Source organism: Sinocyclocheilus anshuiensis, unplaced genomic scaffold (genome assembly GCF_001515605.1).
Source record: "Sinocyclocheilus anshuiensis isolate Anshui unplaced genomic scaffold, SAMN03320099.WGS_v1.1 scaffold1189, whole genome shotgun sequence".
NCBI classification, from domain to species: Eukaryota; Metazoa; Chordata; class Actinopteri; order Cypriniformes; family Cyprinidae; genus Sinocyclocheilus; species Sinocyclocheilus anshuiensis.
The window spans coordinates 23,622-38,713 of NW_015552686.1; the positions used below are offsets into that span (position 1 = coordinate 23,622).

General features: G+C 35.4%; 1 pseudogene; it reads left to right on the forward strand.

Moving 5' to 3' along the window:
* Positions 1 to 7,107: 7,107 nt before the first annotated feature.
* LOC107667612 (glycerophosphocholine phosphodiesterase GPCPD1-like) overlaps positions 7,108 to 15,092 on the forward strand; it is an 18,855-nt pseudogene continuing 10,870 nt past the window's right edge.

Sequence of the window (15,092 nt, forward strand, 5' to 3'; positions counted from 1 at the left end):
GGAGTAATGATGCTGAAAATTCAGCTTTGCATCACAGGAATAAATTAGATTTTAATGTATATTAAAATAGAAAAAAACGTTATATTACATCGTAATAATATTTCACAATATTACATTTATTCCTCTATTTTTGATCAAATAAATGCAGCCTTGATGAGCATAAGAAACTCCTGTAAAAACATTAAAAATCGTTCTGATCCCAAACTTTTGACCGGTAGTGTATGTATGTATGTATTTCCTTATTTATTTATTTTCATTTCATTTTATATCATTTTGGGGTGAAATGTCTCCATAATATATATATATATATTGTGCTTTATCATTTTTATATTTTAAAATATTATTGTGCTTTATATTTTTATATTTTAAAATATTTTAAAATGTCTAAATAAAGTTTTATTTCCGTTTTAGTTATTTTAATACCTCAAGTTTAACTAAATGAAAATATGACATGTTGCCTTGACAACTAGCTGAAGTACGATGAGTTTAAGTTTTTTGTAATATATTTTAGTTAATGTTTATATTAAGTAACAAAAAATGTTTTTAATGGTTTTCATTTTACTGATGTAAACCAGTGAATTTGGTCACACTGGAAATCTGATAAACATGCAGCAGTAGAAACAGCTTCTGCAGAACCATATGACAATAACTCTATTTTAGAGACAGTCCATAATCTCAGCCTCCTGTCTTTCAGATAATCTGATGGAGTCAGGACTCGAGGGAGAGGGTGATGAAATGAGAGAGATGCTGATAAGCACCGTCTGCCTTACAAGACAATATCAGACAATTAAGTGACTTAATCTAATCCTTCCAAAAGTTTCCACATCAAAGATGACCTGCTGATCCCCTTTAATTCATCAATTACCCTCCGAGTTCACGCTTGTCAGCTGATCGCAGCCCCGGTGCCCTATCTGAAATCGATCAGACATCACTGATTACCTCTGCGGTCCTGATCCAGATGAGAACTCGCAGTGGCAGAGGTGTTTAACGGAGATCTGACATTTGAACACTGTGTGCACCAGACTGATCCCTCGTGTCTCGAGGCTACGGGCATGATCTTCCATTTGGATAATACGATCTGAGGAGGTATAAACATGGGCCTGGTGTTCCAGCATGACCTGCGGCATTCACTGCTGTGTGAAACTAAAATGAAGAGAGAAGTAAATCATAGACCTCACCTTTCAGTCCTGGACTTATGGGCAAAGATGAATGTTAATGAAGTTGACCGAATGCTGCCCTGTAGCTCTTTTAACATCATATCTGGTAGAAAAAGGACAAGAAAAAAGGACAAGAATTCAGACTGACAACAGTAATGTGATTGACCACTTTCATCAGGTAAACGTGATACCTTTGCAAGTTTACAAAAACAGCTAAATAATAAGTGTTTAATTTGTTAGTAAAATAATATAGGCTACACTACTGTTCAAATGTTTTGTAAGGTTTTTTTTATTATAAATTAATACTTTAATTCAGCAGGAATGCATTTCATTGAAAGACATTTATACAATTATTTATTGTTATAAAACAAGGGCGTAGAATCAAGTAGGGACGCTAGGGACATGTCTCTATACTAATATCGACTACTAAATTGTAACATAAAAAGCTCTCTTTATTTATTATGAGTATGTTGGCTAATGGCTACCATAGATGTATGTTGGCTACAATGGCAATAAACTTTAGATGACAAGAAACTTTGGTCAAAAGTCTATCATAAATGCAAAAATGTTGGGGTAGTTGGATGGGGAGGGGGTTTTGCTGTTATATTCCCACAAATGTCAAAATCAAACCTATTCACTCTAGCTGTTTTGTGTTCATCTGCTTATTTGCTCTTTTTACATAGGCTATCAATCTATATAGACTAATATAATAAGATAAAACAATAATTTCTCAAATATTTATTACAATATATTCTTACAAATTAAACATTTACATTTAGTCATTTAGCAGACGCTTTTATCCAAAGCGACTTACAAACGAGGACAATAGAAGCAATCAAAACTAACAAAAGAGCAACAATGTGCTAATGACAAGTCTCGTTTAGCCTATATTTATATATACATATATATACACACACACACAAAGAAAAACAAGTAGATAGAATAGAAAAAAATAGAAAGCTAGTGTTAGTTTTTTTTTAATAAAAAAGATAAGTAGATAAATTAGAATTAAAATTAGCAGTGTGGTCTGTGAAATTCAGCTTATCATCAATCACAACTCCAAGGTTTCTAGCTGTTTTTGAAGGAGTTATGGTTGATGAGCCTAACTGGATGGTGAAATTTTGATAAAGTGATGGGTTTGTTGAAACCACAAGCAGTTCTGTCTTAGCCAGGTTGAGTTGAAGGTGATGGTCCGTCATCCAACAAGAAATGTCTGTTAGACATGCTGAGATGCGAGCAGCTATCGTCGGATCATCAGGATGGAATGAGAGGTAGAGTTGAGTGTCATCAGCATAGCAGTGATATGAAAAGCCATGTTTCTGAATGACAGAACCTAGTGATGCCATGTAGATAGAGAAGAGAAGTGGTCCAAGAACTGAGCCCTGAGGCACCCCAGTAGCTAGATTGGACACCTCACCTCTCCAAGATACCTTGAAGGACCTATCTGGGAGGTAAGACTCAAACCACTGGCGTGCGGTTCCTGAGATGCCATTTTCCAGTAGGGTTGACAGGAGAATCTGGTGGTTCACCGTATCAAAAGCAGCGGACAGATCCAGCAAGATAAGTATAGAAGATTTGGAAGCTGCTCTTGCCAGTCATTAAACATTAAACATTACCTTCAATGGTATATGAGAAGACTGAATGCTTTCAACTCATTTCCTATTGAACTGTCACCAACTGAATTGCAATGGTCATTAAGCTACAAACTCGATCATAATGCACTATGTTTCCATCTAACATGTATTTTGAGGTGCAGCTTGTCATATTAATGGAGAGTTTCACTAGTTGGCAGTAAACTGGTTATCTTACCTGTTTGTAGATTTGTGTTGGATGTTTCGACGAGGAAAGTAGGAATGGAAATATGGATATTTTATTTGTACACATTATACTTTTTTCACTTATTTCAGTTAATGTCATAAAACTAGCAATCTAAGCCAGTAGCAGAGAAACAGACAAAGCGATTCAATTGAGTGAATAATTTACGCTGGAACTTTTCTGACTCATTTCAAACTCAAACTCCATTCAAACTCAGACTCCATTCACTAGCAAAAACCAGATCAAAAGAATTTTTCGAATTTAGACATTGCTTAGCAATAATTGTAAACTCAGAATCAGTTAAACCATTACATCGCAAAATGATTCACTGTTTCGAAGTGCTCCAGTCAGATCGTGTATCGCAAGTCATTTGATTCAGATTGGGACTTCGAAGAGCGTATCGCAAATCATTTGATTTAGATCAGAACTTCGGAGCGGGTTAGAGAATCGTCTGATTAATATAGGAACAGAGCTGGTTCGCGAATCATTTCGCAAATTAAAAGATTCGTGATACGCGCTCAGAAGTCCCGATCTGAAACGATGGTTCAAAAATCATTATTCAAATCGGGATTTAAAGCGCGGATTATGAATAGTTTGATTTAGATCGGAACTTTGGAGCAGGTTCGTGAATATTTTAGTTCAGATCGGAACTTCGGAGCGTTTATCGCAAATCATTTGTTTCAGATCGGGACTTCGGAGTGGGTATTGCGACTCATTTGATTTAGATCGGAACATCAGAGCGGGTTCATGAATCATTATTCAGATCGGGACTTTGGAGCATGGATCGTGAATCATTTGATTTAGATCAGAGCTTCGAACGGGTTCATGAATTAATTAATTACTTAATTAAAAAATAAATAAACTTTATACAAAAATATATTTATATACAAATTTATATAAATATCCCACATTTCTATAGGCTAACTGTTATACCCTTTCATAGAATTGACCATAAATGCTTATTATTAAAACTTTGATAAAGTTGGCCGTTCAACTTTAGTCTCTTGAAACAGAACAAAATTAAGCCCTCTGGTTTGTTCTTGTTATTCAATTACATGAATACCAGTCTAATTCTAATTCAGTGAACAGTCTACATCAGTTAGTCTTAAAAATGCCAATGGGAGCATTCAGAGTGAATCACACCACTTGTTCATGTAAATGAATGTGAACTGTATTTAATCAGATCTCTCATTTTCTGCTTTCGATACCTTTTTATGTTGTGGTTATTCCTTGTGTGCGTGACCTACAACAAAAAGTGCATGGGATGAACAAAGTGAACATGCTTTTGTTTCTGTTATTCTGTGTATGTTTGGACCTCCGGTTGCATTTGTTTGTTTGCATGCATAGATTGAAGCCTCCTCTGCTTGCCCCACTCAAAATAATTGAAATGTGAAGGTCACGTGTAAAGGCTTGTCATCAAAATCTAGTGTCTGATGTGCAAATGAAGCAAACCGCATGCAGCCCTGAAGTGCAAATGGCCTCTGAATGATGTCGGATCCATTATAATGGCATCTGATCTACATTAAAAAAAAACGTATGCTGTTGTTCACACTGGCAGCGTCTCTGTCTTTGATTGACGATGACATTATGCATGGTAGCCTATCTGCTGGATCTATACAAATTAAGAGTTTGATTAAGGGTTATAAAGTAATTAATTCTACATAAATGGCAAGAAAAAACATCATCAAACTACAAATCAGTGTGAAAGTCAAACTCTTTAACTCGTGTATATATACCAATACGTATAGTATATACATATAAAATTCATAAAAATACTAAAAATATACATTTATTTATTTATTTAGTAGTAGTAGTATTGAAATTTGAATTGCTCTATATGTTTAACAACTAATAAGAATAGCTTTAATAGCGAGATTCTTTATTGGTTCATCTGTGGAGAGATGGGGTATAAAATGTCACAACATCCAAAAGACTTTTAACTGTGTCAGCTTCTACTTCTACTTCTACTTCACCATCTCTAGGAAAAAGATGAATGAATGTTGCAAACGTATGCATAAATGGATAGGCTACACTGCAGCATATGAATTGAGTGCACTATACCCATCATTCCACTGGGTAGAGCTATTCCTTTCACATCCACAATCTGAAATCTTTTACATGATTTTGAGTTTTTCATAACCACAAACCACCTCTTAAACAGAAGTTTATGTTCACCAAGACTGCTATTATTTGATGAAAAATTACAGCAAATACAGTACTACTGTGACATTATTACAATTTAAAATAACTTGAATATTTGAATATATTTTAAAATGTAGCTAATTTATCACTGACAAAGCTGAATTTTCAGCAGCCATTTCTCCAGTCTTTAGTCTCACTTTTAATCAATTTAATGCATCCTAGCTGAATAAAAATCTTACTAACCCCAACTGACCCCAATCTTTTGAAAGGTATAGTGTATTTCAGTTTCTTGCAAAATATGAACGCCCACCAAATTTACCTGCTTGCATTTGAATTGCCCAAAAAGAGACCGATCTTGCACTGCATGTTTAAAAGAGAAAACTATACAAATAATAAAATGTTAATTGATAAATGGATAAAAATCCAATTAAATGTTTAAAATGTAACAAAAATCATATTAATATAGATTCAAATTTAAAGAGAAGGAAATATGTAATAATATATTGTGATTCGTAGTCCTCTTTGAATAGAGGCAAAAAATTATAAGTACTTATGTGAAAGTAAAAGGCTTATTCGGACAGAAAAACCCCTTAATCACATTTCCCAGCATATAAGAGGTCTTGACACATTGAAAAATAGAACTCGGTGTTCTCTATCATATGACCACACAAAGAAGTTGTCCAGAGTTCTCACTTCTTCTCCTTTCTTGAAAATACAAGCATGAAAATAAGCATACTAAGTAGTGCATTCTGAAAAGCCTCATTATAATTCTTTTCTTTTGTATGTGTTTGAGGGTGGAATTGGCACTGTACTAATTCACCATTTAAAACCAGTAGGCACACACTTTATTCATTATCTGTCTATTATCTTATCCACAGACGAGGGCAAACAGCGGGAGGGTGAAAACATGATACAAGAGAGAAAGAGACTGACTCATTAAATATTTATAATCCTGCGGTCCCATCCATTCAGTTGTGCTAAGCACTGTCAAATACACACCATTCACCATTCTGGGAGCAATAGCCCTAGCTCTTTTCAAAAGACCAATTGTATTTTACCTCTCAATGGCTCACTCAGGAACAGGAAAAGCTACCAGCGGTGGCAAACATAAAGAAATCAAGGACACAGCAAAACCTTATGACTGAAGATATGGTTTATCTTTTTGAACTTTCTCACCCTACTGTTTTCCCCTGAACATTTTCTTAAACATGCATGTGCCTGACTGACCTCTGTTATGCAACACAGAGTTGCAGACTGTGTTCTGTCCTGCTGAGGCATCTCATTATGCAACCAGTTCTGCTGAAAGGCGGGCCACTATAAAATCAATAGTCTACATTCTCCTGATTTTACAGCAAAGGTTTGTCTGACCTTGCCAGCCTTTTTGATTGCACACACATATACTATTAAACATTAATTAAAAATAATGCTTGGCTTGTTACTTTGAGTGCACTAACTTAATCTGTTTTGTTTATTTATTGGTTCATCAGCCATAATATAGCCTACTGTTAAGAAGTCCTCTGACCCTGTTCAGACAGCTAAAAGTATCAAAGCTTTCAAATTTAATGGTCATACACACAATTGTATAGCAGTGAATTTATTTTTCTGCAAGTATGCTCTCAATATAAAAATAGCCTACTACACCAGTAGCCTAACGCTCTTCATTAGCAAACAGTGCCGTTAAAATCTCCGATATAGATTATTTATTTATTTTAAAGAATTGTTATTTGTGTTCAGTTAAAAAGGTAACAATTAAAATGTCTGTTTAATAATTGATTTAATATTAATTACTATATTACACTAATAATTATATTTGACTGCATCGTGTTCATATCATCTTGCGCAGATGAACTCCATCCAAGAAGTCCCGCCCATCGAACGTCAATCACTTCTTCCACCAATCATATGTGTCCAGAAAACGCAGAGAGGCGGAGTCGAGTTGTTCAATTCGAGCCCTCCCCACTGATCTATAATAGATTAAACATATAGATCAGCGGCCCTCTCTCATTTTATTTCCTACAACAAAGTGGCCTTCTCAACGCAATTTTAACCTTTAAATCTTTTTTTCAACCAGCACATAGATTCGCATAATTGAGAGACGTAAAAAATTTAAGCTTAACACGTAGATACATCTCTTTTAAGAAATGATTCACAGCTAACAGTGTCGCATTACCGGGCTTGCAGAGATCCGCGTAACTTACATGTAAACATGGGCACGTCAGCGCGCGATTAACGTTTCCCGGTACCGCCGTACTAAAGGATGGATATTTGTCTTTAAACCCAGGTAATTGTCACTTTATCATGTTTTTAATCGCTATATCGGCGGGACTCGACACTGAATGTACGCTATACATTTCGTTTTACGCTACACATATACACGTTTTCGCTCCGCAAATAGTGGCTGCGTCTCAAAACCTAGTGGAGTCCCTTTCTAGGTAACGTTAGCGTTTTTAGAACGTAACAGTGTTTTCTAGGTAGATAGCTTGCTATGTTTTGAGCTATCTTTGGATACCGGGTGTTGTTGTCACTGACAGTAACCTGCTGTAGCCGGTTCAGACCGTGTTGTTTCGCTTCTTCCACTCAAACAGTGCGAGTTTCATGAAACGTGGTGAAAGCTACTCTCTTAAGATCGCGTTTAGATTCATGGATCTGACATACCATTATTTCCCTCTCTAATACTGCGTCCAGCAGTAGTAAAAATATTTCTGGTAATGTTTAGGGCGTATAATTGTAATACATTTATAATGTAAAGGATTCTTAAAGAACCAGAAGGGGCTTTAAAAGTGCACAGCAGGTATCAGACCACTGGGCAAATCCAGATCAGCTGATGCTGTTAACGTGGCTTGGATTTGTTTTGCACCGGGCATCAGATGTGTTTCTTTCTCTCTGTGTTTTAGGTCTCTTCATTCTCTTCTCCTTCTGCCTGAGTGTCAGTCATGGACAGCACTAAAGTCACTCTGACAGTGAGAGGGACCACAGCACTGGGTAAGAGGAATAATTCAATAGAAGTAACCTATAACACAGTGTACAACTTTCACTAATAAGTCATTAACAATTATTACATTATCAATCAGAAGTTCAACTGTGAAGTATATTTGCATATCTATTGACAGAAGGTTTTCTTTTAGACGCTTACTAATTGTGTAATTTAAAAAGTTTTTATTAATAAAAACAATCAAGACAATCTAATTAAACTAATGTAAATGTGATATTTTGGAGTTGTTTGAGTGTTTTCTGATGCTATGACTGACCTAGTCATCACATCCCTTCTATAGTACATGCTATAGCCTATAGATTTAATATTTTTTTTAGATAATTTAGTTTAAAGAAGTTGCAACATTGAACTAAGAACATCCCGTTGAACTTGAGTAAAAAAGTACAATTTCAGATTTGTAAGTCACTCGCTTTGCATGCTGTTTTAAACTAGGTCAACCTGTTTTACAGTGTTTTATGGTTCTAGCTATGTAGGTACATTGTTTGATGTGATTTGAAGCATTATAATGTAATAATATGATAATGGTGTTAACTGAAGTTATTATATGTACATTACATTTACATTTGATTAATTTAGCAGACGCTTTTTTCCCAAGAGGAGTAGTTTAAAAAAAATAAAGTGTTATTATTAAGCATTTATAAAATGTTAACGTTTAAAATGTAATATTTGAGAAAATAACATATTCTTTAGTTAGTATGTGTTAAGTTAATATTAACTTCATGGCAGATCAGTAATCTTTTGTGCATAATGTAAGTACATTATCAATAAATACTGCCTTCATTTTTGTGGACATTTATTGAAGTAATTAGACATTTAATCATTTATTCAGAAAATATAGTACAATGGACATTTTTTTTGAAAAGTTTAAAAGTTTAAGTTAACTTTAGAATCATTACCATACATTAAATTGAAAAATTCTATATAATTGTTATTATTACTATGGCTATTGTTGTTAATTTAAGTATATATGTATATTTTGGTTGTATTAAATTGTTAAATTATTGTAAACAATGTATTGAAATTACATTGTAATCATAACATTGTTGATTTTGGCATAGATGTGGCAGTAAAAGTAAATAAAAACATTGTAAAATGTGCTAATGTTATTATTAAAGAAATGTATTACAAAATCTCACCATTAAAAGTGTATTTTTGCTATAGTCGTAATATAGAAATGAATAATACAAGAAATGTTTTGGTAATAATAAGCATTATCAAGTTATTTTAACCATGCATGATTGCATCACAAATATAACCTGTATCTATATTTATTGTCTGGCAAATGTTGACGTGATAAATATGATAGTGTTGAAAAGAATGTCATCTTTTTGCACTGTATTACTTGGAGACACATTCCTTTGCTTACCACAAAGGAGAGAATTAATAAACTATATTTTGTTTCTATATCAGGCGAGGTGATCGCAGTGGTTGGCAGTTGTGAATCCCTGGGCTGCTGGTGTCATCAAAAAGCCGTGACCCTGCAGCCAGCAGAGGAGGATGGGTACATGTGCAATGCCATCTTATGTTTGCCTTCCAGCGCAAGCATAGTTACCCTTGACCCACATATTTATCTTCTGTGTCTCGTCTCAACCCAGCACCTTGTGGAGAGCAACCGTTGAGGTTCCTAGAGGGGGTGAAACCAAATATCGCTACTTCAAGGGATTCATTTTGGAATCCAAGGTGAGATTTTCTTTTCCTAGTAAACAAACAAGATAGAAGTGATTCCTAGAAGGTTCACAATTAACCTTTAAAGCCCCAATGGTGAACTGATTACCCAACACAGAAAAAGCGCAAGGTCTCGAGACATGTTTTTTTAAAGGTGACATATCATGAAAATTTGACTTTTCCAGGTTTTAAGTGCTATAATCAGGTCCCCGGTGCATCTACCAACAAAGGAAACGTGAAAAAGATTAACCCAGTAACTTTGTTTTGGTTAGCATTTTTCTGCAAGCATCTGCAAAAAAGAGCGCGTCTGATTTCGCTCCCCTAGTGACGTGGCAAAGGGATCTTAGCATTTTTCTGCAAGCATCTGCAAAAAAGAGCGCGCCTGATTTCGCTCCCCTAGTGACGTGGCAAAGGGATCTCATTATAATATTACCGCCCCTTAATCTGTAAGTTTCCACCCACGGCGCCATCATTTTGATTTCGCAAGCGACAACGGTGTACCAGTTCTAATGCCATGGTGAAAGTTTGAGCAAAACATGCTAACTGTTCTGTCTTTGGCTGCACAGACGAGCACAGAACACTATTTAGAGTCCCAGCCTCAGAGGAGACAAAAGAGCAGTGGATTTATTGATTTATTGAATGTATATTGCTGCTGCCACAAAGATCTAAAATAAACATGCAATTTATTTTCCAGCTGTTTACCTTCACAGACATAACCGACTGTTTTTGTAACTCGTGTGTGTTTTTAACGTAAACTTGTGTGTGAATGAGAACTTAGTTTAGTACTCACATGCTGTGGCAGCCGCTTTCTGTCCGTGTGCTTCGGATGTGTGCGCTCAGAAAACCGCATATCAGAAGTTTAAACTAATAACTAACATGATTTCAGCGCGATAAACATGATAATCAGAACCAAAACAGATGTTTTTTAGCAGGTATGAGCTGTAATGGTGCAGCTCTATTCTGGAAAATGGGGCGGGGAGCAGCAGCTCATCTGCATTTAAAGAGACAGGAACGAAAAGCAGCCTGTTTCTGCTTCCACTAAAAATAGGCATTTTCAAAATGATATAATAAAGGATCTGTAGGGTATTTTGAGATGAAATTTCACAGACACATTCTGGGGACACCAGATACTTATATTACATATTGTAAAAAGGGGCATAATATGTCTCCTTTAAAAGTTGAACTTATTGAACTTGAGCGCTGCGTTTTTAGAACGCCGTGTCATGCGCAAGACACGTGATCACAACCGGTCAAACACGTCAGTCTAGCACATGTTTACATAGAAAAAAGAATGCAAGTAATAAAATGTAATAGATTTTTTAAGAGTTGAAGTTGTTGAAATCCTTCTGTGTGCGTGTGTGGGGTTTCCAGGTCATTCTCCTCACAGCTGTTAATCTCTTTTAGCTGAACTCCACTCAGTTCTGGGTACTTTTTTTTTTTTTCTTTTTCCCCTGGAGAATGACATTTCTGGAACAGGTTTCCTGCGAGCCCCTCCTAACATGTTGTCCTTTATGCATAATATTTACATGTCAGTTGTTATCTCCCAGCCAGAAATATTCTTTTAGAATTTAGAACGGAAATATTTTCAACAAGAATTAAGAATTTAGAAACAATTATTCATAGTTAGGGAAGTATTAGCGGAAAAGTAAGCTCATTTGAGGTGGTAAGTACAAGGTTTTCCAAAGCTTTTTTTTTTTACGTATATAAATAACCTGGAGATCTCTAGTTAAACACTGTGAAAAATGCCAATGTGTTTCTTCTGACTAATCAATCAGTCCACTTTTCAGATGTCAACCAACTGGCTGGCTGGCAGAAAGTGGTGACTATATTTCATATTCTTTTTTCAGGAGTGAGACTTTGGTTTGAATGGCCAAAGTGGGCTTTGTTTTTCCAAAATCTGTTCATAATCTTAACCCCCATTTGAAATTACAGAATGCAGGTGGGCCATGTCAAGTCATAGTCAGTAGATGGGAGACCCATCAGCTGCCACGCTCATTGAGTCCCTCAGGTATCTGATCCCAGAATAGTCCACACGTTTGAGTGTCTAATGCAACCTGTAGACTCCTTCCTTCATTCTTATTACATTCAGATCAGTTTGTCCCCTTTAACTCTAAGCGTGAATTATCAATACATGCTGAATTCAGCTTTTTTTAAAGACTACATGAAACATTCACAACACATTTCACGTTTGAAATATGACATATTTCCAAATGAATGGAACTATTGGAAAGTAATGTGATGTGGGACTTAATTTTATCTCTCAGAGCATTACTAGACTTTAGAGTGGCCATGATTGTTGTTGGTTAATATTATTTTCCCCTACCCACATTATTTTCTTATTTTCATCAGTGTATCATGCACAATAAGACATGCATAAATCATTGATGCATGTTCTAAAGAAAATAATAAAAATGTCTATTTCATAGGATTTTAGTGTTATTTGTCATGGACAGATGTAGTGTCAATAAAAGCCACTTAAGGGAATCTAATGGAACGTAATTATTAGAAACCATAACATTTAGTGGGCTATTACTCCTCATAGATAAACAGAGCGAAGCAGTTTTCACTGGCGCATTTTTGGGTTTACAAGCAACCCTTTTTTTGCTTTGCCTTCCTCTAATTTAGCCACTTAAAATGTTTGGGTTTAATTCTTTAAAGAAAGTTTTTTTTTTTTAATATGTTCATTTTTAATAGTTGATTTTTACATTAGAAGCTACATTAAAAAGATCTATTTTAAAACACATATGCATTTAAGGCTTCTTTATTTACATGCACAACACACTTTTTATTTCTTTGAAAGAAGTTTTTAAAATAATTTCTTTAATTATCTTGAGTTTATTTTTACATTAAAAACAACATTAAAATGTATTTTAAAGTATGCATGCATTTAACGCTTCTGTATTTACATACACAACACAATTAACACACATGCATTTAACAAACTATGCAAAACAATTTATTACATAACACAATACATCTATACTATTGTTTTTTTTTTTTTTTACTTGGCAGGATCCATAGTTTTAATCATGTAACTGTTTGCTCCAGATGCAACGTGTTATGTTCTTTAAAAGTTTGTCAGCATTTCTTTGGGTTGCCACAAAACAGTTTGCTTGCATGGTAACACTTGCTGGATTATGCATTTAGATTATTGTTATTTAACTTTTGCCAACCAAGTATTAATCTATTATAATTATCTTTAGTGTTACTCTTAAATTCTAACATGCCCATTTCTTGCTTGCATGATATAAGGCTACAAACGTGTAGAGCTCCATCCAGTACGGAGCAAACTGAACACTTTCAATTTTTATCTGTATATTTTGATTGTTTAAGAAACAAACCAGAAAATGAATGTGCCATGGTGGTGGTGTCTATTTACTCTGTACTGGTGACTCTTAACTTTTGTAGATGTGTAGCAGGAGCAGTTGACCTTCCATATTAAATTTTGTTATGTCTTGCAGAACCTGAGCTCGTGATTGACGATGGACATTTTGGAGTCCATAGTAAGTTTGATCATTTAAACTACATAAACGTTTTAATGCAAAACGAAACAACATCATGCTATCTTACTTACCATGCAAATAAAAGTTGTTTGATCTGCAGATGGCATTGAGTGTGTGGACTCTGGCTGGTTGACGTGCCAGACAGAAATTCGTCTCAGGCTTCATTACTCTGTGAAAACTCCAGTACCTATTACTAAGAAAAAATTGAAGAAGTCACGCTTCAGGTAATATCCTTCAGTACAGAATACATATTTAACTCTTAGAAAGCTTATCTCAAGGTCAGTCAGTCACAAGGTCCTTAGAAGTATGTTCTAAGAAAAAAAAATACTAGTCAAATTGATCTGTTAATTAGTGGGATGCAAAATATTGCAATATTTTTTTTTCAAGTCAAGCACTATACATTATTATAGACCAAGTACTAAACATTTATTTGTCTTTTCAAATTCTTATTATACTGTTTTGATGCCTGATTTCACTCAAAGAATATGCTAAAATATAATTCATATATTTTAGATTGAAGCTGATGCTGGAAGGTATCGAGGAGGAAGAAGAGGAAAGCCCTTCATCATGGCATAAGATGACCACTATGCTGGAGTTCAGTATGATCAGTGACAGCGGATATAAGTCTCGTCATTCCCAGCCAGAATGTGGATACGCCCTTGAACCCTCCCAGTGGACCGAATACAGTATTCACACCATGGACCCCGACAACCTAGAGCTCACCTTTGAGTTCTTTGAGGTAATCTTTGGTATTGTTTAATAGGAAGATTTTGTCCACAATTGCATCACAAAGCATGTTGATGGAGTTTTTAAATTAATTTACGTTCATTTTGCACGAATCCTTTTGGTGACTTATGATTGTTATGTTACGTCTTTGTTGTTTAGGAGGACCTGAGTGAGACCGTGGTTCAGGGTGATGTCCATCCAGGTCACGTGGGCACCGCAATCCTCTTGTCATCCACTTTTGTGGAGAGTGGCAAAGATCAGGGTGTGGTCACCCTACCCATCATGAGCCGGAATGCCAGACAGACTATTGGAAAAGTTAGAGGTATAATCAGTACCACAATGCACTGTTGTTCAAAGTCTAAACATCTCATTTATTTTACACCATAAAACTAATGCACATTCCTGCTGCCCATGATAGTATCTGTTCTTTTACTGCATGCACACAACATTTGCCCCTGTAAACACGTCACAGACTATGTAAATAGAGGGTAAAGTCACTCATGTTGGAAAGATCCACTCCCTGCTTGCATTGTAGCTAAGTAGCTAGATACTGTGGTTATGATGCCATTCATTTACTGATGTGCTGATTTCATTAAATTTAAGCATTAAGTGTTGGCTTAAACATTAAATAAAATAAATGCTTTTATTCTTTATGGGATTTCAGTGGATTACTTGGTGACGCGTCCTATCCAAGGCTTTCAGTGTGACATGAGCCAGTCTTTCACCAAATACTGGAAGAAAAGGAGCGCTCTGGTTGTTGGACACAGAGGAGCAGGAAGCACACATGCTCCCAAGTGAGTAGCAACAGTGTGGAGATATATATGTGTGTGTGTGTGTGTGTGTTTGTGTGTATACAAGTCAAGACATCTGCAAATATGATTAAAAGATGAATATGAGACAAAACTACAGAATGTCACATTTTATTATTAGCTGTTTCAACACATACATGTTTTACCAAATAAAAAGGACAGCACTTTTAGAGTTCATCCCACTATTTGATGTGAGCATAAGTATTGGGACAGTTGAAGTTAAAGGGTTAGTTCACCCAAAAATGAAAATTAGCCCATAAATTACTCACCCTCAAGTCATCCT